Source organism: Lissotriton helveticus, chromosome 2_1 (genome assembly GCF_964261635.1).
Source record: "Lissotriton helveticus chromosome 2_1, aLisHel1.1, whole genome shotgun sequence".
In the NCBI taxonomy this organism is placed as follows: Eukaryota; Metazoa; Chordata; class Amphibia; order Caudata; family Salamandridae; genus Lissotriton; species Lissotriton helveticus.
Genome location: NC_136059.1, coordinates 939,560,326 through 939,583,967, shown reverse-complemented (window position 1 = coordinate 939,583,967; position 23,642 = coordinate 939,560,326).

The window sequence follows — 23,642 nt, the reverse complement described above, 5'->3', positions numbered from 1 at the left end:
CACAGAAATGTGAGGAAAATGCAATTTTTTGTCAATTTTTTAGCTTTGCAAGGGATTCTGGGTAACAGAACCTGGTGGAAGGCAGTCGAGTCACCCCATCCTGAATTTCCCTGGGTGTCTAGTTTTCAAAAATGTATAGGTTTGCTAGGTTTCCTTAGGTGCCGGCAGAGCTAGGGTTCAAAAACAAAAGGTAGGCACTTTGTCAAAAAAGGGCCCGTTTTGACTGCGAAATTGAGGTGCGACAACATTGCATTTTGCACTGTTTCCTGTCGCAAGCACTAGGCAGACCCAGGCAATTGAGATACCATTTTTTTGGGAGGCCTGGAGGAACGCGGGGTGTGTCAAAATTTGTTGATCCACGCAGATTCCAGAACTTTCCACCACAGAAATGTGAGAAAAATGCGTTTTTTTTGTAAATTTTTTAGCTTTGCAAGGGATTCTGGGTAACAAAACCTGGTGGAAGGCAGTCGAGTCACCCCATCCTGAATTCCCCTGGGTGTCAAGTTTTCAAAAATGTATAGGTTTGCTAGGTTTCCCTAGGTGCCGGCAGAGCTAGGGTTAAAAAACCGAAAGGTAGGCACTTTGCCAAAAAAGGGCCAGTTTTGACTGCGAAATTGAGGTGCGACCACGTTGCGTTTTGTGCTGTTTCCTGTCGCAGGCACTAGGAAGACCCAGGCAAGTGAGGTACCATTGTTTTCGGGAGACCTGGGGAAACGTGGGGTGGGTGGAAATTTGTTGATCCACGCAGATTCCGGAACTTTCCACCACAGAAATGTGAGGAAAATGTGATTTTTTGTCAATTTTGTAGTTTTGCAAGTGATTCTGGGTAACAGAACCTGGTGGGAGGCAGTCGAGTCACCCCATCCTGAATTCCCCTGGGTGTCTAGTTTTCAGAAATGTATAGGTTTGCTAGGTTTACCTAGGTGCCGGCAGAGCTAGGGTTCAAAAACAAAAGGTAGGCACTTTGCCAAAAAAGGGCCCGTTTTGACTGCGAAATTGAGGTGCGACCACATTGCGTTTTGTGCTGTTTCCTGTCGAAGGCACTAGGCAGACCAAGGCAAGTGAGGTACCATTTTTTTGAGGAGACCTGGAGGAACGCGGGGTGGGTGGAAATGTTTTGATCCACGCAGATTCCAGAACTTTCCACCACAGAAATGTGAGGAAAATGCGTTTTTGTTGTCGATTTTTTAGATTTGCAAGGGATTCTGGGTAACAGAACCTGGTGGAAGGCAGTCGAGTCACCCCATCCTGAATTTCCCTGGGTGTCTAGTTTTCAAAAATGTATAGGTTTGCTAGGTTTCCTTAGGTGCCGGCAGAGCAAGGGTTCAAAAACAAAAGGTAGGCACTTTGTCAAAAAAGGGCCCGTTTTGACTGCGAAATTGAGGTGCGACAACATTGTATTTTGCGCTGTTTCCTGTCGCAGGCACTAGGCAGACCCAGGCAATTGAGATACCATTTTTTTGGGGAGTCCTGGAGGAACGCGGGGTGTGTCGAAATTTGTTGATCCACGCAGATTCCAGAACTTTCCACCACAGAAATGTGAGGAAAATGCGTTTTTTTTTTCAATTTTTTAGCTTTGCAAGGGATTCTGGGTAACAGAACCTGGTGGAAGGCAGTCGAGTCACCCCATCCTGAATTCCCCTGGGTGTCAAGTTTTCAAAAATGTATAGGTTTGCTAGGTTTCCCTAGGTGCCGTCAGAGGGAGGGTTAAAAAACGAAAGGTAGGCACTTTGCCAAAAAAGGGCCAGTTTTGACTGCGAAATTGAGGTGCGACCATGTTGCGTTTTGTGCTGTTTCCTGTCGCAGGCACTAGGCAGACCCAGGCAAGTGAGATACCATTGTTTTCAGGAGACCTGGGGGAACGTGGGGTGGGTGGAAATTTGTTGATCCACACAGATTCCAGAACTTTCCACCACAGAAATGTGAGGAAAATGCAATTTTTTGTCAATTTTTTATTTTTGCAAGGGATTCTGGGTAACAGAACCTGGTGGGAGGCAGTCGAGTCACCCCATCCTGAATCCCCCTGGGTGTCTAGTTTTTAAAAATGTATAGGTTTGCTAGGTTCCCAAGGTGCCGGCAGAGCTAGGGTTCAAAAACAAAAGGTAGGCACTTTGCCAAAAAAGGGCCCGTTTTGACTGCGAAATTGAGGTGCGACCACATTGGGTTTTGTGCTGTTTCCTGTCGAAGGCACTAGGCAGACCAAGGCAAGTGAGGTACCATTTTTTTAAGGAGACCTGGAGGAACGCGGGGTGGGTGGAAATGTGTTGATCTATGCAGATTCCAGAACTTTCCACCACAGAAATGTGAGAAGAATGCGTTTTTGTTGTCGATTTTTTAGATTTGCAAGGGATTCTAGGTAACAGAACCTGGTGGAAGGCAGTCCAGTCACCCCATCCTGAATTTCCCTGGGTGTCTAGTTTTCAAAAATGTATAGGTTTGCTAAGTTTCCTTAGGTGCCGGCAGAGCTAGGGTTCAAAAACAAAAGGTAGGCACTTTGTCAAAAAAGGGCCCGTTTTGACTGCGAAATTGAGGTGCGACAACATTGCATTTTGCGCTGTTTCCTGTCGGAGGCACTAGGCAGACCCAGGCAATTGAGCTACCATTTTTTTAGGGAGGCCTGGAGGAACGCGGGGTGTGTCGAAATTTGTTGATCCACGCAGATTCCAGAACTTTCCACCACAGAAATGTGAGGAAAATGCGTTTTTTTGGGTCAATTTTTTAGCTTTGCAAGGGATTCTGGGTAACAGAACCTGGTGGAAGGCAGTCGAGTCACCCCATCCTGAATTCCCCTGGGTGTCAAGTTTTCAAAAATGTATAGGTTTGCTAGGTTTCCTTAGGTGCCGGCAGAGCTAGGGTTAAAAAACCGAAAGGTAGGCACTTTGCCAAAAAAGGGCCAGTTTTGACTGCGAAATTGAGGTGCGACCATGTTGCGTTTTGTGCTGTTTCCTGTCGCAGGCACTAGGCAGACCCAGGCAAGTGAGATACCATTGTTTTCAGGAGACCTGGGGGAACGTGGGGTGGGTGGAAATTTGTTGATCCACACAGATTCCAGAACTTTCCACCACAGAAATGTGAGGAAAATGCAATTTTTTGTCAATTTTTTATTTTTGCAAGGGATTCTGGGTAACAGAACCTGGTGGGAGGCAGTCGAGTCACCCCATCCTGAATCCCCCTGGGTGTCTAGTTTTTAAAAATGTATAGGTTTGCTAGGTTCCCAAGGTGCCGGCAGAGCTAGGGTTCAAAAACAAAAGGTAGGCACTTTGCCAAAAAAGGGCCCGTTTTGACTGCGAAATTGAGGTGCGACCACATTGGGTTTTGTGCTGTTTCCTGTCGAAGGCACTAGGCAGACCAAGGCAAGTGAGGTACCATTTTTTTAAGGAGACCTGGAGGAACGCGGGGTGGGTGGAAATGTGTTGATCTATGCAGATTCCAGAACTTTCCACCACAGAAATGTGAGAAGAATGCGTTTTTGTTGTCGATTTTTTAGATTTGCAAGGGATTCTAGGTAACAGAACCTGGTGGAAGGCAGTCCAGTCACCCCATCCTGAATTTCCCTGGGTGTCTAGTTTTCAAAAATGTATAGGTTTGCTAAGTTTCCTTAGGTGCCGGCAGAGCTAGGGTTCAAAAACAAAAGGTAGGCACTTTGTCAAAAAAGGGCCCGTTTTGACTGCGAAATTGAGGTGCGACAACATTGCATTTTGCGCTGTTTCCTGTCGCAGGCACTAGGCAGACCCAGGCAATTGAGCTACCATTTTTTTAGGGAGGCCTGGAGGAACGCGGGGTGTGTCGAAATTTGTTGATCCACGCAGATTCCAGAACTTTCCACCACAGAAATGTGAGGAAAATGCGTTTTTTTGGGTCAATTTTTTAGCTTTGCAAGGGATTCTGGGTAACAGAACCTGGTGGAAGGCAGTCGAGTCACCCCATCCTGAATTCCCCTGGGTGTCAAGTTTTCAAAAATGTATAGGTTTGCTAGGTTTCCTTAGGTGCCGGCAGAGCTAGGGTTAAAAAACCGAAAGGTAGGCACTTTGCCAAAAAAGGGCCAGTTTTGACTGCGAAATTGAGGTGCGACCACGTTGCGCTTTGTGCTGTTTCCTGTCGCAGGCACTAGAAAGACCCAGGCAAGTGAGGTACCATTGTTTTCGGGAGACCTGGGGAAACGTGGGGTGGGTGGAAATTTGTTGATCCACGCAGATTCCAGAACTTTCCACCACAGAAATGTGAGGAAAATGCGTTTTTTTCTGTAAATTTTTTAGCTTTGCAAGGGATTCTGGGTAACAGAACCTGGTGGAAGGCAGTCGAGTCACCCCATCCTGAATTCCCCTGGGTGTCAAGTTTTCAAAAATGTATAGGTTTGCTAGGTTTCCCTAGGTGCCGGCAGAGCTAGGGTTAAAAAACCGAAAGGTAGGCACTTTGCCAAAAAAGGGCCAGTTTTGACTGCGAAATTGAGGTGCGACCACGTTGCGTTTTGTGCTGTTTCCTGTCGCAGGCACTAGAAAGACCCAGGCAAGTGAGGTACCATTGTTTTCGGGAGACGTGGGGAAACGTGGGGTGGGTAGAAATTTGTTGATCCACGCAGATTCCGGAACTTTCCACCACAGAAATGTGAGGAAAATGCGATTTTTTGTCAATTTTGTAGTTTTGCAAGTGATTCTGGGTAACAGAACCTGGTGGGAGGCAGTCGAGTCACCCCATCCTGAATTCCCCTGGGTGTCTAGTTTTCAAAAATGTATAGGTTTGCTAGGTTTACCTAGGTGCCGGCAGAGCTAGGGTTCAAAAACAAAAGGTAGGCACTTTGCCAAAAAAGGGCCCGTTTTGACTGCGAAATTGAGGTGCGACCACATTGCGTTTTGTGCTGTTTCCTGTCGAAGGCAATAGGCAGACCAAGGCAAGTGAGGTACCATTTTTTTAAGGAGACCTGGAGGAACGCGGGTGGGTGGAAATGTGTTGATCCACGCAGATTCCAGAACTTTCCACCACAGAAATGTGAGGAAAATGCGTTTTTGTTGTTGATTTTTTAGATTTGCAAGGGATTCTGGGTAACAGAACCTGGTGGGAGGCAGTCGAGTCACCCCATCCTGAATCCCCCTGGGTGTCTAGTTTTCAAAAATGTATAGGTTTGCTAGGTTCCCAAGGTGCCGGCAGAGCTAGGGTTCAAAAACAAAAGGTAGGCACTTTGCCAAAAAAGGGCCCGTTTTGACTGCGAAATTGAGGTGCGACAACATTGTATTTTGCGCTGTTTCCTGTCGCAGACACTAGGCAGACCCAGGCAATTGAGATACCATTTTTTTTGGGAGGCCTGGAGGAACGCGGGGTGTGTCGAAATTTGTTGATCCATGCAGATTCCAGAACTTTCCACCACAGAAATGTGAGGAAAATGCGTTTTTTTTGTCAATTTTTTAGCTTTGCAAGGGATTCTGGGTAACAGAACCTGGTGGAAGGCAGTCGAGTCACCCCATCCTGAATTCCCCTGGGTGTCAAGTTTTCAAAAATGTATAGGTTTGCTAGGTTTCCCTAGGGGCCGTCAGAGGTAGGGTTAAAAAACTAAAGGTAGGCACTTTGCCAAAAAAGGGCCAGTTTTGACTGCGAAATTGAGGTGCGACCACGTTGCGTTTTGTGCTGTTTCCTGTCGCAGGCACTAGGCAGACCCAGGCAAGTGAGGTACCATTGTTTTCAGGAGACCTGGGGGAACGTGGGGTGGGTGGAAATTTGTTGATCCACACAGATTCCAGAACTTTCCACCACAGAAATGTGAGGAAAATGCAATTTTTTGTCAATTTTTTATTTTTGCAAGGGATTCTGGGTAACAGAACCTGGTGGGAGGCAGTCGAGTCACCCCATCCTGAATCCCCCTGGGTGTCTAGTTTTCAAAAATGTATAGGTTTGCTAGGTTCCCAAGGTGCCGGCAGAGCTAGGGTTCAAAAACAAAAGGTAGGCACTTTGCCAAAAAAGGGCCCGTTTTGACTGCGAAATTGAGGTGCGACCACATTGCGTTTTGTGCTGTTTCCTGTCGAAGGCACTAGGCAGACCAAGGCAAGTGAGGTACCATTTTTTAAGGAGACCTGGAGGAACGCAGGGTGGGTGGAAATGTGTTGATCCATGCAGATTCCAGAACTTTCCACCACAGAAATGTGAGGAAAATGCGTTTTTGTTGTCGATTTTTTAGATTTGCAAGGGATTCTGGGTAACAGAACCTGGTGGAAGGCAGTCGAGTCACCCCATCCTGAATTTCCCTGGGTGTCTAGTTTTCAAAAATGTATAGGTTTGCTATGTTTCCTTAGGTGCTGGCAGAGCTAGGGTTCAAAAACAAAAGGTAGGCACTTTGTCAAAAAAGGGCCCATTTTGACTGCGAAATTGAGGTGCGACAACATTGCATTTTGCGCTGTTTCCTGTCGCAGGCACTAGGCAGACCCAGGCAATTGAGGTACCATTTTTTTGGGGAGGCCTGGAGGAACGCGGGGTGTGTCGAAATTTGTTGATCCACGCAGATTCAAGAACTTTCCACCACAGAAATGTGAGGAAAATGCGTTTTTTTTGGGTCAATTTTTTAGCTTTGCAAGGGATTCTGGGTAACAGAACCTGGTGGAAGGCAGTCGAGTCACCCCATCCTGAATTCCCCTGGGTGTCAAGTTTTCAAAAATGTATAGGTTTGCTAGGTTTCCCTAGGTGCCGTCAGAGGTAGGGTTAAAAAACGAAAGGTGGGCACTTTGCCAAAAAAGGGCCCGTTTTGACTGCGAAATTGAGGTGCGACCACGTTGCGTTTTGTGCTGTTTCCTGTCGCAGGCACTAGGCAGACCCAGGCAAGTGAGGTACCATTGTTTTCGGGAGACCTGGGGGAACGTGGGGTGGGTGGAAATTTGTTGATCCACGCAGATTCTGGAACTTTCCACCACAGAAATGTGAGGAAAATGTGTTTTTGTTGTCGATTTTTGAGATTTGCAAGGGATTCTGGGTAACTGAACCTGGTGGAAGGTAGTCGAGTCACCCCATCCTGAATTTCCCTGGGTGTCTAGTTTTCAAAAATGTATAGGTTTGCTAGGTTTCCTTAGGTGCCGGCAGAGCTAGGGTTCAAAAACAAAAGGTAGGCACTTTGTCAAAAAAGGGCCCGTTTTGACTGCGAAATTGAGGTGCGACAACATTGCATTTTGCGCTGTTTCCTGTCGCAGGCACTAGGCAGACCCAGAAAATTGAGGTACCATTTTTTTTGGGAGGTCTGGAGGAACGCCGGGTGTGTCGAAGTTTATTGATCCACGCAGATTCCAGAACTTTCCACCACAGAAATGTGAGGAAAATGCGTTTTTTTTGTCAATTTTTTTGCTTTGCAAGGGATTCTGGGTAACAGAACCTGGTGGAAGGCAGTCGAGTCACCCCATCCTGAATTCCCCTGGATGTCAAGTTTTCAAAAATGTATAGGTTTGCTAGGTTTCCCTAGGTGCCGTCAGAGCTAGGGTAAAAAAACGAAAGGTAGGCCCTTTGCCAAAAAAGGGCCCGTTTTGACTGTGAAATTGAGGTGCGACCACGTTGCGTTTTGTGCTGTTTCCTGTCGCAGGCACTAGGCAGACCCAGGCGAGTGAGGTACCATTGTTTTTGGGAGACCTGGGGGAACGTGGGGTAGGTGGAAATTTGTTGATCCACGCAGATTTCAGAACTTTCCACCACAGAAATGTGAGGAAAATGCTTTTTTTTGTCAATTGTTTAGCTTTGCAAGGGATTCTGGGTAACAGAACCTGGTGGGAGGCAGTCGAGTCACCCCATCCTGAATTCCCCTGGGTGTCTAGTTTTAAAAAATGTATAGGTTTGCTAGGTTTCCCTAGGTGCCGGCAGAGCTAGGGTTCAAAAACTACAGGTAGACACTTTGCCAAAAATGGGCCAGTTTTGACTGCGAAATTGAGGTGTGACCAAGTTGCGTTTTGTGCTGTTTCCTGTTGCAGGCACTAGGCAGACCCAGGCAAGTGAGGTCCCATTTTTCTCGGGAGACCTGGGGGAACGCTGGGTAGGTGGAAATTTGTTGATCCACGCAGATTTCAGAACTTTCCATCACAGAAATGTGAGGAAAATGCTTTTTTTTGTCAATTTTTTAGCTTTGCAAGGGATTCTGGGTAACAGAACCTGGTGGCGGGCAGTCATGTCACCCCATCCTGAATTTCCCTGGGTATCTAGTTTTCAAAAATGTATAGGTTTGCTAGGTTTCCCTAGGTGCCGGCAGAGCTAGGGTTAAAAAACTACATGTAGGCACTTTGCCAAAAAAGGGCCAGTTTTGACTGCGAAATTGAGGTGCGACCATGTTGCGTTTTTCGCTGTTTCCTGTCGCAGGCACTAGGCAGACCCAGGCAAGTGAGGTACCATTTTTCTCATAAGACTTGGGGGAACGCGGAGTGGGTGGAAATTTGTTGATCCACGCAGATTCCAGAACTTTCCACCACAGAAATGTGAGGAAAATGGGTTTTTTTTCCAATATTTTAGGTTTGCAAGGGATTCTGAGTAACAGAACCTGGTGGGAGGCAGTCGAGTCACCCCATCCTGAATTCCCCTGGGTGTCTAGTTTTAAAAAATTTATAGGTTTGCTATGTTTCCCTTGGTGCCAGCAGAGCTAGGGTGCAAAAACTACAGCTAGGCACTTTGCCATAAAAGGGTCAATTTTTAACTGTAAAATTGAGGTGTGACCACGTTGCATTTTGCGCTGTTTCCTGTCGCAGGCACAATGCCGACCCACACAAGTGAGGTACCGTTTTTATCGGGAGACTTAGGGTAATTCAGATTTGTAAATCAACTGTTATTACCTATTGAGTTTTCATGCATTTCTCCCTTCCCAATGATAGGCATTCTGTAAAAAAAAAAAAAATTGAAAAATGACCAATAATTCTCATGCTAGTATGACTATTCCCAATTTTGAAAATGTGCAAATACATACTGTTTCTAAACTCTATATTTTGTACCCAATTCAGAAATACATAGGTGTCTTTTGTACCGGTTTTTCAATGTATACATTTTCCAAGAATAAGTGCTCTTTACCCGGTAATTAATAAAATACCATTGCAAGTTGCTTCTAAGTTTTTTGGGTCTGGGTTCATCGATTTCTTGGTGAATCTACAAGTCCTATATATCCCCACAACCAGGAAGGTCAAATGGATGTAACGGTATATTGCTTTCAAAGAGCTGTGAAAATTACAAGAAGTTGCAGGTGAAAACGTTGAAACAAAAGGCTGTTTTTTTCAACTAATTTTCAATTATTCCAATATTTAACTGTTAGTTTCTATAAAGAAACCTTCATGGATTTAGACAAATCACCCCTTTCTGAATCCAGAATTGTGTCTACTTTTCGAAAATGTATAGCTTTCCAGGATCCAGTATTGCTTTTAAACTCATTTCTACCATTAACTGGAAGGAGGTTGAAAGCTCTAAAAATAGCAAAAATAGGCTATGTCCCAGAAAAATGCCAAAACTGTGTGAAAAATGTTGGTTCTCTGACAAAAGACTGTCATTCCCTAAAAGCTGAGAAAATGGAGATTTCAGCCCCACAAACCCTTTTTTGATAACATTTGCAAGGAAAAACTCAGAGGCTTTCATTTGCAGCCCGTTTTTCCAATTTTTCTGAAAAAAACAAAAATGTTACTGTATTTTGCTTAATTTCTGTTTCCCCTCCAAGGGAATCCACAAACCCTGGGCACCTTTAGAATCCCCATGATGTTGGAAGAAAAGGACGCAAATTTGGCGTGGATACCTTATGTGGTCAAAAAGTTACAGGGGCCTAAGCACGCACTACCCCAAATCGCCAAAAAAAGGTTTAGCACAGGAGGGGAAAAGGCCTAGCAGCAAAGGGGTTAAAGGGACGCATTGTTTGAGTCAGACTTAATGGGTCTTCTGGCACCACGTTGCTGAAAAAGTGCCGCAGTCTCAAAAGTCTCATGAATTTGAACAAATCGGCTTGTGCCTGTAATGGAGTGGTGGTATTAGTAGGTACAAAAGATAAACCTCGATTCAATACAGCCAACTGTGAAGGCTCAAGCTGCTTAGAAGAAATATTCATGACTAACTTGTAGTGTAGTTCCTATATTCCCAATAGGCTCTGTGCATTGGAATAACATAAACGATAGTTTAGACGTAGGACTGAGGTCGCCTAGGTCTCCATTGAATATGTTAGACCTAATTATGAATGCCAGCTAGCTCAGAGGTCACTAGAAACTTTCTCGAGTAAACAAGGAGGTGTTAACTTCCCTGAATAGACAAGAATGGATTAGATTCTGACAACCGCATTAACATGACAACTTTGCTCTCTCCAGAATAAGGAGTATATCTCCAGAGTCGTGTGAAAACAATAGACAGCTGTTTTACTCAGTCAATCGTGCATGCTTAGTTTCACCAGGAGTGCAGAGAAATAGAGAGACGGGCGTTTTCAATAAAAGTTGTTATTTATTGAGCAGTCCTCTTTCTCATGCAAGAGAAGTGAATTGCCACAATTGCAATACTTATCATACAGTAAAGTGCGTACAGTAAAAGGAGTATTATGAAATAATACTGTAAAAGCATTTATATGTTTTCTAAGCCATAAGATACTTGAAACGGATAAAATACATACAATGATAAAAGTTGACTAAACGTGCTCAACTGGTGTTTCTAGAATACGCCTACCCCGGTGTACCTGACCTAAGCCTAATACGTGGGAAGGAGTAAGTAAGTTAAGATAGGATTGGCAAGAATCTGAATCAAGAATTCTCTAAGGATCTAGGGCCCGATGTAGGTAAATCCCATTTACCGATTTTGAAATACCGAATCCTACCGAATCGGTATTCAAAAATCGGTAAATGGGATGTAGGTCCCAACATCTGGATTCGTTACCGAATCCTTAACAATTCTATAATTACCGATTCGGTAAATACCGAATCGGTAATGCCCATTCATTCCTATGGGCTTTAAAGCCCATAGGAATGATTAGGCATTACCGATTCGGTATTTACCGAATCGGTAATTAAAGAATTCACAAGGGTGCAGGGGGTGTCACTTTGACACCCTCTAGCACCCCCAAAACGGGCATGTGTGCAATGTGGCACACAGACATGCCCTAAGGGCACGTCTGTCTGTCACATGGCACATGTGTACATGCACAGATGTGCATGTACACAGGAATCGGTTTTTTACCATGGATTTGTATTCCACGGTAAAATACCGATTCTGTAGGCCATGTGCTGATGGAACATTGGCTACCTACATTGCATTTTCGGTAGTTCTACCGAATCGTCATCATTACCGAATCGGTAAATATTACCGATTGGGTAACTTTACCGATTCGGAAATGATAACGATTCGGTAAAATTACCGAAAATGTGCCCCTACATCTCGATAGCCCTTTACCGATCGGAAACGGCCGAAAATCGGTATTTTCGGCCGATTCCGATCGGTAAAGGGCTACCTACATCGGGCCCCTAATCAGCTCCGTACCTTGGTTATAGAATGAAGGAGGTCTTGTATCTCGTTCTCAGGACTCTATCTCCCAGAAACCCGCAAGGGTGACTGGAAACACTGGAGCTGGATTTCTTGGCAGGAGAAAAGACAGCGTCTCTCTCAGTGCGTCAAATGGGAGGGTCGGCTTTCTACAGCACTCGCATCAGCTGGGCATCGGGTAAGTAGATAGCCAATCTGCTCCAAACCACCGTGTGTTTGTTAGGGCAGCTGTTTGGTACATTTATACCTGGAAGGTGCCGAGATTGAGGTAAGGTTGGACATAAGACGTCACTAAGAACTTACAGTTCTTTCAGGACTCCAGGAGTTCTTGGACAAATCAAAACAAAAGCAGGGGGAATTCCCGGGCTGCTGGAGTCTTGGTTTGTTTAAAGAACACGTTGTACTTTCTAGGAGTCTATGGGAGTAGCCTTGCCGTATTTGGACTGCATTGGCTATGACTAAATATGGATTTGATTCTTATGCCTTTATAAGGATATGATTAGTTATAACCACATAAGGGCATAAATCGGGAATATTTAATTAGGGTCCTAGATACGTTTACAACAAACTCACATTCTTACTGCTGCGCAAGGATCATCCTGTTTTTTCTTTGTCCTCTCCTGGTTTTGAGATGGATTGTGTTGTTTCGGTTTCGGTTATAGTCGGTGGTCGGTCTAAATCTGGAACCTGTTTTAAAAAAGACACGGAGGGTACTGATTTTGTTTTTTCAATGGATTTGGTAGAGGGGCCGGCTGTTTGGGATTGAGTCAATTGGTGTGCTGGTGTACGACTCATCATGGTGTCCTTGTCGGATACCAAACTTTCATCAGACGAACCCATAGTAGGAGTTGTTTTGCGTTAGTCAAACCACTTTTTGGAATATATTTCGGAAACAACACAATCCATCTCAAAACCAGGAGAGGACAAAGAAAAAACAGGACGATCCTTGCGCAGCAGCAAGAAAGTGAGTTAGTCATGAATATTTCTTCTAAGCAGCTTGAGCCTTCACAGTTGGCTGTATTGAATCGAGGTTTATCTTTTGTACCTACTAATACCACCACTCCATTACAAGCACAAGCCGATTTGTTCAAATTCATGAGACTTTTGAGACTGCGGCACTTTTTTAGCAACGTGGTGCCAGAAGACCCTTTAAGTCTGACTCAAACAATTCGTCCCTTTAAGCCCAGGAGCACATTCATACCTCCCATCTCTCATAAAATGTTAGACACATTTGAGGCATTGGTTCATCAAGATATCCAAACACTAAACATGAAAGGAGAATTATCTCCTTACTAGCCAATGATCCTTCCATCACTATGCAACCAGCCGACAAGGGATCTTTTGACTGGGTGTGAGTGTTTGATTGATTCAGATGCTCCATCCATCACCACCCCCTTTTGTACTGCTTTTGGCCGCCATAAGTGTGGCAGGGTATGCTCAGACGTGAGTCCCTTGCTCACTTTGCCACTGGATTCAAGCCAGCCGGGCTGGAGACGGCTGGAATGCCAGAAACTGGTCCTCGGATGCTTGTTTCCGGTCCAGGGAAGACATGGCTTGGCAGTTCGGGCTGGACTGTTCCCATGAGGCACAGGGTCAGACTGATTTGCATATAGCCATGTCTGAACTGGGGTGGCAGAGTGGGCTAAAGAACGGTGATGGATTAAACCCAGATCGTTTGACTGGGTGTGAGTGTTTGATTGATTCAGATGCTCCGTCCATCACCACCCCCTTTTGTACCACTTTTGGCCGCCATAAGAGTGGCAGGGTATGCTCAGACGTGAGTCCCTTGCTCGCCTTGCCACTGGATTCAAGCAAGCCGGGCTGAAGACGGCTGGAATGCCAGAAACCGGTCCTCGGAAGCTTGTTTCCGGTCCAGGGAAGACATGGCTTGGCAGTTCGAGCTGGACTGTTCCCATAAGGCACAGTGTCAGACTGATTTGCATATAGCCATGGCTGAACTGGGGTGGCAGAGTGGGCTAAAGAACGGTGATGGATTAAACCCAGAACTTTTCACTGGGTGTGAGTGTTTGATTGATTCAGATGCTCCGTCCATCTCCACCCCCTTTTGTACCGCTTTTGGCCGCCATAAGTGTGGCAGGGTATGCTCAGACGTGAGTCCCTTGCTCACTTTGCCACTGGATTCAAGCAAGCCAGGCTGAAGATGGCTGCAATGCCAGAAACCGGTCCTCAGAAGCTTGTTTCTGGTCCAGGGAAGACATGGCTTGGCAGTTCGGGCTGGACTGTTCCCATGAGGCACAGGGTCAGACTGATTTGCATATAGCCATGTCTGAACTGGGGTGGCATAGTGGGCTAAAGAACGGTGATGGATTAAACCCAGATCTTTTGACTGGGTGTGAGTGTTTGATTGATTCAGATGCTCCGTCCATCACCACCCCCTTTTGTACTGCTTTTGGCCGCCATAAGTGTGGCAGGGTATGCTCAGACGTGAGTCCCTTGCTCACTTTGCCACTGGATTCAAGCCAGCCGGGCTGGAGACGGCTGGAATGCCAGAAACCGGTCCTCGGAAGCTTGTTTCCGGTCCAGGGAAGACATGGCTTGGCAGTTCGAGCTGGACTGTTCCCATGAGGCACAGTGTCAGACTGATTTGCATATAGCCATGGCTGAACTGGGGTGGCAGAGTGGGCTAAAGAACGGTGATGGATTAAACCCAGAACTTTTCACTGGGTGTGAGTGTTTCATTGATTCAGATGCTCCGTCCATCACCACCCCCTTTTGTACCGCTTTTGGCCGCCATAAGTGTGACAGGGTATGCTCAGACGTGAGTCCCTTGCTCACTTTGCTACTGGATTCAAGCAAGCCGGGCTGAAGACGGCTGGAATGCCAGAAACCGGTCCTCGGATGCTTGTTTCCGGTCCAGGGAAGACATGGCTTGGCAGTTCGGGCTGGACTGTTCCCATGAGGCACAGGGTCAGACTGATTTGCATATAGCCATGTCTGAACTGGGGTGGCAGAGTGGGCTAAAGAACGGTGATGGATTAAACCCAGATCTTTTGACTGGGTGTGAGTGTTTGATTGATTCAGATGCTCCGTCCATCACCACCCCCTTTTGTACTGGATGGAAATAAGCAACTATCCCAAGCATTAAAAAAAATGAGCAGCTGAGAGCAGTGGGAACTCAATAGACGAATGGAAACTCCATGGGCAAAAGCACAGGAACTCAAAATGAAAGCAAATGTTCTGTCCTGTCCTGCAACTAGGCCTTCATTGCTGAGCCGCAGTGCATTCTGGAGCTAGCAGTCCCGCTAGTAATATAGGCAATTCCAATAAGTTTTCTGTCCCCTCCGTCTAGGCCTTCGCTGCTGGACCGCTCTGAATGCTGGAGCTGATAGTCCGGCTAATACTATAGTTAATATTAGCAGCCCTCTGTTAAGAGCCGCTGTGGGATCCACTTCAAGGTCACGAAACTCTTAAATCAGCCGTATCTCCACTGAGAATAGCCTCTGCGCAATGTCCTCTACGCCAAATGCCACAATATAAACAATATAGACAGTCCGGTAGTTGCCGTGAGGCAGCCGAGCTTTGGACTCACAGTGCCTTAGGCAGACATAGGCTCTGGGCTCGTTGATCTTCAGCTGCCACATGTATGCAGTGGAAAAAGATTTTTTCCGTGGCGCTCACCTCTGCGCTGCTGGTCCCGGTCTCGGCGGCCTCGGCGGTCTCAGTAGTCCTACAGTTTTGGCAGCCTGATCAGGTTCTCAATAGGATCTCATGCTCAGGTTGCACGGAACATTCGAAGCGAGAGCAGGGGTTACAAACTTCGAACCTCGGGGTGTTTTCAGGCGTCCGTCTCCGCGTTTTGCACCAGGCAGGGAAACGGAGAAGCGGCGAGGAGCATCAGCATTGCGGCTTCTAGGGGGCGGGGTTCGGTGAGACAGGAAGCGCTTCAGCGGCGTGCGTTGGTTCACGTCAGCTGCATCACCACCGGCCGTACCTCGCCAGCTTTTTTCTACACATCTGTTGCTCCTTTTTAGCAATTCTCTTCCCTCTTTCTGCAGCTCTCCCGCCTGTACCTGCACATCTCTTGCCTCGTACTGCACTTCGCTTGCCTCTTGCTGTACCTCCCTGGCCTCTTCCTCCACCCCTCTTCCCTCTTTTTGCACCTCACCTGTCTGTTTCATCACTTCCTTTGCTTCTTGCTATTCCTCTGCGTCTTCTTCCAGCAATTCACTTGCCTGTTTCTTCACTTCTCTTGCCTGTTTCTGCACCTCTCTTATCTCTTTCTACACTTCTCTTACCTCTTTCTGCACCTCTTTTTCTTCTTTCTGCACATCTCTTATTTCTTTCGGCATCCGTCTCGCCTCTTTCTATACCCTTCTTCCTTCTTTCTGCACCTCCCTTGCCTCTTTCTGCACCCCTCTTGCCTCTCTATGCACCTCTGTTGGTTCTGTCTGCACTTTTTTTGCTTCTTTCTGCACCTCTTTTGCCACCTGTTTCTGCACCTCTCCTGCCTCTTTCTGCAGTTCTCTTGCCTCCTTCCACACCTCTGTTACTTTTTGTTGTTGCGCTTCTCTTGCCTATTTCTGCACCCCTCTTGTCTGTTTCTGCACCTCACTTGCCTATTTATGCATATCTCTTGCCTCTTTCTGCACCTCTCTTGCCTCTTTCTGCACCTCTCTTGCCTCTTTCTGCACCTCACTTGCCTCTTTCTGAACGTCTTTTGCTTTTTTCTACACCTCTGTTGCTTCGGTTAGCAATTCTTTTGCCTATTTCTGCACTTCTCTTGCCTTTTCCTCCACTCCTCTTGCCTCTTTCTGTACCTCGTTTGCCTCTTTCTGCAAATCCCTTGTTTCTTTATGCACTTCTTTTGCTTCTTTCTACACATCTGTTGCTCCTTTTTAGCAATTCTCTTCCCTCTTTCTGCATCTCTTTTTCCTCTTTCTTCGCCAGTCTTGCCTCTTTCTGCACCTACATTGGTTCTTTCTACACTTCTCTTGCTTTTTTACACAGCTCTGTTCCTTTTTCTTGCACCCCTCTGTTTCTGCACCTCACTTGCCTCTTTCTGCACCTCACTTGCTCCTTTCTGCACCCCTCTTGTCTTTTTCTGCACCCTTCCTGCCTCTTCTTTCGGCACCTCCATTGGATCTTTCTGCACTTTTCTTGCTTTTTTTATGCACCTCTCTTGCTTCTTTCTGTACCTCTCTTGCCTCTTTTTGCAGTTCTCTTTCCTCCTTCCACACCTCTTTTGCTTCATTTTCCACTTCTCTTGCCTCATTCTGCATCACTCTTGTCTGTTTCTGCACCTCAATTGCCTATTTCTGCACCTCTCTTGCCCTTTTCTGCAATACACTTGCCTCTTTCTGCATCTCTCTTGCCTCTTTCTGCACCTCACTTGCCTCTTTCTGCACTTCTCTTACCTGTTTCTGCACCTCTCTTACCTCTTTCTGCACTTCTCTTACCTCTTTCTGTACCCTCTCCCTCTTTCTGCACCTCTTTTTCCTCTTTCTTCGCCAGTCTTGCCTATTTCTGCACCGACATTGGTTCTGTCTACACTTCTCTTGCTTTTTCACACAGCTCTCTTCCTTTTTCCTGCACCCCTCGGTTTCTGCACCTCACTTGCCTCTTTCTGTACCTCACTTGCTCCTTTCTGCACCCCTATTTTCTCTTTCTGCACCCTTTCTGCCTCTTCTTTCTGCACTTCCATTGGATCTTTCTGCACTTTTCTTGCTTTTTTATGCACCTATCTTTCTTCTTTCTGTACCTCTCTTGCCTCTTTCTGCAGTTCTCTTTCCTCCTTCCACACCTCTGTTGCTTTATTTTGCACTTCTCTTGCCTCATTCTGCCTCCCTCTTGTCTGTTTCTGCACCTCACTTGCCTATTTCTGCACCTCTCTTGCCCTTTTCTACAATACACTTGCCTCTTTCTGTACCACTCTTGCCTCTTTCTGCACCTCACTTGCTTCTTTCTGCAGTTTGTTTGCTTCTTTCTACACCTCTGTTTCTTCTTTCTGCACTTCTTTTGCTTCTTTCTGCACATCTCTTATTTCTTTCTGCATCCCTCTTGCCTCTTTCTATACCCTTCTTCCTTCTTTCTGCACCTCCCTTGCCTCTTTCTGCACCCCTCTTGCCTCACTCTGCACCTCTGTTGGTTCTGCCTGCACTGCAGTTGCTTCTTTCTGCACCTCTCCTGTCTGTTTCTGTACCACTATTGCTTCTTTCTGCACTTTTTTGCTTCTTTCTGCACCTCTATGGCCGCCTGTTTCTGCACCTCTCCTGCCTCTTTCTGCAGTTCTCTTGCCTCCTTCCACACCTCTGTTGCTTAATTTTGTGCTTCTCTTGCCTCTTTCTGCACCCATTTTTTTCACATTTCAAAACTTTATTCGGTTCATAAAATGAATCATAAAAGTACAGAACATACAATTCATCGTACCTCATGGAACAAAATTAAAAGTTTTTAAATACACAATTTCCCAAATAGTAAAATAACTTTTTGTAAAAAATATACACATACACAATTTTCACCAGAGAATGTTCTATACATTTTGGTACTAACCATAGGCCTTCCTAATCTTTAGCGAAACTTTAATAAAATTTAGCATGGCACAGCAAGTTTCAACAGAGGATAGTGCTGACAGGTAATCATACCCTTCCTTGTAGGTGCAAGGTTGCCTCCCCTTCAGGATTGGTTTAATAAACCGGCTCCTTGGTTCTTGATATAAAGAGCAAAAAAGAACCACATGTATAGTGCTTTGGCTATCCCTATTGTTACATGGACAAGGGGGCAGCCTCTCACACCAACCCCCCTGTTTCGGGAAAGCAAGCAAAAAATGCAAAATATCCAGTCTAAACCTTGTTAGCAAGAATCGCCATTGCACATTAAGAGTAAATGTTAGATAAAACTGAGGTTGGGGCTTATGAACATAGACATTAGCATCGTCCAAGGAAGGCGGATTCAACGATTTCCAATACATTGCCTTTATGTCCACCTTTGGGTTTCCCTCTATTTTTTCAGGATTGTCATAATAGGAACCCAATCCAATCTTATTTAGCATGTTACAAACATAGGACAACCAGGGAATCTGTTTTGAATTTTCTAGAACCATGCAATCAATAATGATATCTTTAGTGAGTTGCAGGTCTTCAGATTGCCATATTTTGCCCCATAACAATAAAGGGGACATACGGATTGTATCAGAAACTCTTACCATTCCAATTTCTTTGTGGCAGAAAATGTTTGAACAACCTTTGGGAACTGATAAAACCCTTTTTATGAAGTTATTTTCCACCACCTGTATCACAGATGGTATTTCAGTACCCCATACCCCTGCCCCATAGGTGGCCACCGATAAACATTTCAATGTATAAAGGGTTTTGAGGTGCGTAACATGTTTTTGCCCCAGTTTGCTACAGAAACGAAAGATGCCCTCTATAGCCCGGGTCGGGTTCTGGGCTCGAACCTTCATGAGTGGCGTCCAGCTTAATTTACTATTGAACAAGTTACCAAGGTAATTAAAATTTTCCACCTTTCCAATTGTGCGTTTATTTACCACAAACTTCCTGATGTTGGACCCTTTAGGACCACAAGACATTACAAAGGATTTATCAAAGTTCACCTTTAAGTCGAGGTCAAGCATGAAAGTATTAAAGGCATCTAAACATACTTGCATGCTATTTCCAGTTAGGGTCATTAAGACAGTATCGTCTGCATAAGAAAGCATGGGAATACTTTTGCCATTGATTTTTGGAAAGTCACAACCCTGGTTTAATAGATACTTTTCTAGCCCGTTTGTGTAAACCAGAAAAAGAAAAGGCGCCAAAATGCATCCTTGACGCACGCCCTCAGTGGAAGGAATTGATTTTGTCATTTCACCACCAGGGCCAAATCTAATTGATACAGTTGTTGCTGCATGTAACCTGCGGAGCAATGTGACCAACGGTTCCTCAAAGCCCACGTCATCCATCATCCGCCACAGCTTATGTCTACAAACAGTGTCGAACGCACTTGATAAGTCCATGAAGGCAAGATGTATTGAGGACTTTTTTGCCTTCATGTACTTGCCTATAATTAGTGCCAGGTTCAGACACTGCTCGACGGTCCCCTTTCCACGCCTAAATCCGTATTGGGAATCAACTATAAGTCCTGTTGAGTCTGCCCAACTTTCTAATCTCGCTAGGATTACCCTACCCAGGATTTTACATGAGGCGTCTATTAAAGAAATCGGGCGATAGCAACATGGGTCGCACCTGTCGCCCTTCTTAAAGATTGCACTACAATTGACTCCTCCCAAGTACCAGGGATGCGCCCGACCACAACAGCCTTGAAAACATTCAGTAATATGGGTGCCCACAGACTAACATTGTGTTTAAAAAGATCCAGGGGGACAGTATCTGGGCCTGGAGCTTTTAGTGATGATCCCTTCTCTAAGGCTTCCTCAATCTCGATCAATGTAAGAGAAGAGCTGAGGGTCAAAGCCGAGGGGGATATCACTAATTCCCCTGTTCTATCCGTGCTTGACATTAATGAGGTAGAAGTTGGATTAAAAATCTTAGTAAAATGTTGAACCCACTGTTCAGCGGTAACCTGCACAACTATAGATTCTTTCTTGTCGCTCTTGAAAAGGGGGCGATTTAGGACCTCCCAGAAGAGCCTACTATCTTTTAGTTGTGCAGCCTTTTCAAGGTCTTCCCTAAGCACTAGGGCCTGCACCAGGGTTTTCCTGGTCGTATCTGAAAGAAGGGGGAACACTTTGCGGAGGAGTCCGATCACATGAAAGCAGGATCCCACTGCGTTGTTGACATGCTCCTCTAGAGATAGATCCTGGTCCAAACATACCCCCAGGTTCTTCACCACCTGTTTGGGACTAGGGACAGGACCTAAATCGGACGGCCACCAGTCAGGGGTCCATGTAATTTTGGCTGCCCCAAAGAGCATGACCTCCGTCTTTCCCACATTGCAGTGCAGGAAGTTCGAGGTCATCCACTGGGAGACCGACTTCATACCATCGGAGAAAGGAGCTGAGTGTCATCAGCATATGACACTGGGATGAAACCAAAAGCTCTCATAATCCTAGCCTAGGGGGCTACGTAGATATTGAAAAGGGTGGGGCTTAAACATGAGCCCTGTGGTACCCCCTTTGTAATCTCAATCAATCAAGGACATTTATAGAGCGCACTACTTACCCGGAGGGTCTCAAGGCGCTTGGGGGGGGGGGGGTGCTGCTACTGCTCGAACAGCCAGGTCTTGAGCTTCTTCCTGAAGGAGAGGTGGTCTTGGGTCAGGCGCAGGTCGGTCGGGAGGGAGTTCCAGGTCTTGGCGGCCAGGTGGGAGAAGGACCTTCCTCCTGTTGTCGTTCTTCGGATGCGGGGGACGGTGGCGAGGGCGTGACTGGCTGATCGGAGGTGGGGTTTGGGAGCATAGAAGTTGATGCAGTTGTTGAGGTAGCTCGGGCCTTGATCGTGTAGGGCTTTGTGTGCGTGGGTGAGGAGACGGAAGGTGATTCTCTTGTTGACGGGGAGCCAGTGCAGGTCTCTCAGATGTCCGGAGATGTGGCTGCGTCGGGGGATGTCGAGGATGAGTCTGGCTGAGGCGTTCTGGATCCGCTGGAGTCTCTTCTGGAGCTTGGTGGTGGTTCCGGTGTAGAGGGCGTTGCCGTAGTCCAGTCGGCTGGTGACGAGGGCCTGGGTGACCGTCTTCCTGGTCTCGGTGGGGATCCACCGGAAGATCTTCCGTAGCATGCGCAGGATGTTGAAGCATGACGAGGAGATGGCGTTGACTTGTCTGGTCATGGAGAGGGAGGAGTCCAGGATGAAGCCCAGGTTGCATGCGTGGTCTGTCGGTGTGGGTGCGGTGCCCAGGGCGGGGGGCCACCAGGAGTCATCCCAGGCGGAGGGCGAGGAGCCCAGGATGAGGACTTCCGTCTTGTCTGAGTTCAGTTTCAGGCGGCTGGTCGTCATCCACTCGGCTACATCTTTCATCCCTTCGTGAAGGTTGGCTCTGGAAGCGGCGGGGTCGTTGGTCAGTGAGAGGATCAGCTGGGTGTCATCGGCGTAGGAGATGATGTTCAGGTTGTGTTGGCGTGCGATGGGCGCGAGGGGGCTCATGTAGACGTTGAAGAGGGTGGGGCTCAGCGAGGATCCTTGAGGGACGCCGCAGATGACTTCGGTGGCCTCTGACTTGTACGGTGGTAGACGGACTCTCTGTGTTCTTCCGTCGAGGAAGGAGACGATCCATTCCAGTGCCTTCTCCTGAATTCCGACGTTGCTGAGGCGCTGCACTAGGGTGCGGTGGCAGACAGTGTCGAATGCCGCGGAGAGGTCTAGGAGGATGAGGGCCGCTGTTTCTCCGTCCATCAGGGCTCGGATGTCATCGGTGGCAGCGATGAGGGCGGTCTCGGTGATGTGGTTGGCTCGGAAGCCAGACTGTGAGGGGTCGAGGGATCCATTCGTCTCGAGGAAGGCGGCCAGCTGTTTGTTGACGGTCTTCTCGATGACTTTGGCTGGAAACGGGAGGAGCGAGATTAGGCGGTAGTTCTTGAGTTCGGTGGGGTCCGCTGTTGGTTTCTTTAGTAGAGCGCTGAGTTCGGCGTGCTTCCAGCTCTCCGGGAAGGTGGCGGTGTCGAAGGAGGTGTTGACCTCTACCGCAGCAGATCGGAAAGTGCCCATATTGACACACTGAGTGAGATCTGACAGAAAGCTTCTCAACCAGGCCAGTGCTATACTCTCAAGCCCAATCTCTGCTTCTTTCTGTACCTCTCTTGCCTCTTTCTGTGTCCCTCTTGTCTGTTTCTGCATCTAACTTGCCTCTTTCTGCACCTCTCTTGCCTCTTTCTTCAGTTCTATTGCCTGTTTCTGCACTTCAATTGCCTCTTTCAGCACCTCTTTTGCTTTTTTCTATTCCTCTCTTGTTTTTTCCAGGACATCTCTTCCCTCTATCTGTACATCTTTTGCCTCTTTCTGCACCCCTTTGTTTCTGCATCTCACTTGTCACTTTCTGCAACTCTCTTGCCTCTTTCTTTAGTTTTCCTGCCTCTTTCTGCACCTCACTTGCATCTTTCTGCAACTCAGTTTCTTCTTTCTGCACCCCTCTTCCCTCTTTCTGCAGCCCTCTTGCCTCTTTCTGCACCTCCATTGGTTCTTTCTGCACTTCTCTTGCTTTTTTACGCACCTCTCTTGCCTCTTTCTTCCCCTCTCTTGCTTTCTTCTGTACCCCTCTTGCCTCTTTCTACAACCCTGTTGTCTCTTTCTGTACCTCTGGTGCTTCTTTCTGCACTTGTTTTGCTTCCTTTTGTACCTCTTTTGCTTCTTTCAGCACTTCTGTTGCTTCTTTCTGTACACCTTTTGACTTTTTCTGCACCCCATTTGCTCTTTCTGCACAACTATTGCTTTTTTATGCACCTCTCTTGCTTCTTTCTGCACCCCTCTTAGCTCTTTCTGCACCCCTTTATCCTTTTTCTGCACCTCTCTTGCCTCTTTCTGTGGTTCTTTTGCCTCTTTCTGCAGCTTTCTTCCCTCTTTGTGCAGTTCTCTTGCATCTTTCTGCACCTCTTTTGCTCCTTTCTGCACTTCTCTTGCCTCTTTCTGCACCTTTATCAATTCTTTCTGCACTGCTCTTGCCTATTTCAGCACCTCTCTTGCAAATTTCTCTACCCCTCTTGCCTCTTTCTACACCCCTTTTCCCACTTTCTGCATCTCTCTTGTCTCTGTCTGCACCCCTGTTCCCTCTCTGTCTGTACCCCTGTTCCCTCTTTTTGCACCTCTGCTGCCTGTTTCTGCACCTCACTTGTCTTTTTCTGCACTTCTTTTGCCTCTGTCTGCACCCCTGTTGCTTCTTTCTGCACTTCTTTCGCTTCTTTCTGCAACTCTCTTGAAACTTTCTGTACCCCTCTTGCCACTTTCTGTACCCCTCTTCCCTTTTTCTGCACCGCTCTTGCTTATGTCTGAACCCCTGTTCCTTGCTTCTGTACCTCTCTTGCCTCTGTCTGCACCCCTGTCAATTTTTTGCATCCCTCTTGCCTGTTTCTACACCCCTATTTCCTCTTTCTGCACCTCTCTTGCCTCTTTCTGCAGTTCTCTTGCCTCTTTCTGCACCTTTCTTCCCTCTCTGTGCAGTTCTCTAGCAACTTTCAGCACCTCTTTTGGTCCTTTCTGCACTTCTCTCACCTCTTTCTGCACCTCTATTGATTTTTTCTGCACTGCTCTTGCTTATTTCTGCACCTCTCTTGCAAATTTCTCTACCATTCTTGCCTC